The sequence below is a fragment of the Olea europaea genome, chromosome 6 (genome assembly GCF_002742605.1).
Source record: "Olea europaea var. sylvestris chromosome 6, O_europaea_v1, whole genome shotgun sequence".
In the NCBI taxonomy this organism is placed as follows: Eukaryota; Viridiplantae; Streptophyta; class Magnoliopsida; order Lamiales; family Oleaceae; genus Olea; species Olea europaea.
Genome location: NC_036242.1, coordinates 5455411 through 5458117, shown reverse-complemented (window position 1 = coordinate 5458117; position 2707 = coordinate 5455411).

Genomic DNA, 2707 nt, shown 5'->3' with positions numbered 1-2707 from the left:
GGTCACTCCAATTGACAATGTGAATATGAAATTTATTGAAATTTACCAGAAAAACATGTATTACTAAGCTCGACTAGTGAAATTTTGAAAAGTTATCTATTTAGCTATGTCACTTAATAGATTACTATTTATTTGGGTTAAGAATCTTATATAAAAAAGCATAGCATGGATGATGTTTAGTTGTGACATCCCTTGAATTTAATTAGCAATTTTTTGTCCAAGTTAGCTACTTGAAACCGCAACAGCTCGATCAAGAATTGATCGTGTCTGGCTCTGGTCTAGTATAATCAACTATGTAATAATTGAGAATTCTCCATAATCCATGAACTACCAATTATAGGTCTAGTCAATTGGCAATGATTTTGGCATGTGTGACATCTTTATCTTCTTATGGGTAACACTATCCTATATTCCTATTTCAAGAGCAAAAGCAAAAAAGGTGAAACGTTTCTTCTCAAAACAAGAAAAAGAAAGGACATTTATAAACGACCTTTGAAGTCTACCCTCACATTTCTAGAAAAATTTTCACATTTCAAATGATAAGCATCTCTAAACTCGATTGCATTTGATAGTGTTGGTTGGATATATCAATAGGCTTTCGTCTATTCCATTAACGCTTATGGGTGGTTCGGCTAATTCAAAAGTGGATATAAGTTCAGCCATTTTTACCCTACTACATTATAATGATATGTAGGACTTTATTTGATGTAAAACGATGAGAACAAAAAGAACGAGCCTAGAAACACGTTGATTCACAACTAATACTGCAAATTTAGGAATCAAATATTTGTTGATTCTTTACAAAGAATATCGAATTCTTGATCTTGACTGCAGAATCATTGGTTCTAAATGAATGTTAATTTAGGATAGACAAATTGATTAAAAAAAAAAAAACAACATTGGGGGAAAACTTCACTAAATTTTATTATAATAAAAAATATGAATCATTTTAATTAAGGCTTACCATCATTGTTTAGTCCAAAATAATGAGAAGGTCTAAAATTTAGATAATGATTAAATTCTCTTTAATGGCTAAAATTTTTATAATGGCAAAAATTTATAATTCTAATCGGAAAGTAATTTAGAATTTATTTACTAAAAAAACTAACTAAAAGATAGTTTTTTGTTTGACCCCCATTAATTTTCATTCCATTATATTTTATTTTTTCTCTCTTATTTTCAACCACACAATCTTTCATAAAATAATATTATACGTAAATTGAAAACTTTTCTTTCTTTTTCAATCAGTCATTTTTCAAAAAAAATATTATTCCACCCATTTTCATTTCCACAAAATGGGGGCCAAACAGGGGGCTTAAATTCCCAATTGTAAATGAAATGAAAATATATAGATAAAAATTACATAAAATTATTTTGAAACCAATCATATATCCAATTGTATCATTATCTCGAGTATTATACTTAGTCACTAGACTTGACTTGTTGCATCAAGTTGGTGAAAAACATGATTCACGAGAGAACTTGATGTTAAATTATCAAATTTATCTTTACTTTTTAATTTTTTAATAATGTTTAATCAAAATGACACTGTACGATTCCTAAACCTCGAACAACCACAAATAAATCTAACTCTTCTGTCATGCGATGTGAAACAAATTAAATTAACATATTTGGTTTGATTGTCCAAACAAATTAACAATATTCAGTAGCTGTCACCTAATAAGAGTTTCATTTCTGGTTTTCTGTTCAATATTCATAAACTAAGAAAGAGAACGTGGGTGTGCTGGCATGGATTTTCTCTCTTCAAACCTATTAATCCTACCCAGGATCCTCTGTTCCAATTAAATTCACACATGACACACCTCCTAAAAATCCACTACTCTATAGTTATGTCTCTGTCTCTGGACTTTGATTAAACAACCATTGTCAAACAAATTATTTGTTAAAAATATGTCATTTAAGCTTTTAATCGAGATTATTAAGGTTTGTTTGGTATGACTTTTAAGAAGTCCAAAAGTGCTTTTGCGGTTCAAAAATTACTTTTGGATTCGTATGATTAGTTTTATAAAAGTGTTCCCGCTAGTAAGGAAAGTTTTTAGAGAAAGTTGATCTAATATTACTTCACCTAAACATTCCTTCGAAAAAGAAAGTACTTTTAAAATTTATCTTTCAAACAATAATTATTAATTAAGATATTTTTCAGAAATCTCTTCTATAAGAATCAGAGATAAAAGCATAATTGGGTGTCGTCTGATTTACAAGAAACTCGAAGTCCCTTCTTTTCTCTGTTCTAATAATACTTGTTTGTAATGATAATGCTTGTAAGTCCATCATCAACACAATTGTCCGTGTATTTAGTAAAAGATTCGACAGCTATCGTAGCCCCTACTTCTTCGGTCAAAAATCCAAGTTAAGGAGTTACTTGAAATGCTATCAAGATATCCGTCTCTTTGCCCCCCAGGGCACATCCGAGTTGGTGGAACAATCACTTCGCTGGGACGCTGGAAGCAAGGGTGGGGAGTTCGATTCCTGGAGTTAACACTGTGAGCCATATGGAGAGGAAGCCATTGGTGTGAACAAACGCCCAGTGAGGAGAGCTCTCTTTGCGGAAAGAGTCCAAATGAGTTGTGGGAACCTGGGAGCCAACAAGGGCATATCCTGCGATTTACCTCCCTGAGCAGCTGAGGGGCCGGAGGTTCAGGGACAAGGATCTAGTCGGACGCAAGCCCGGACACCTTGTAAAAAA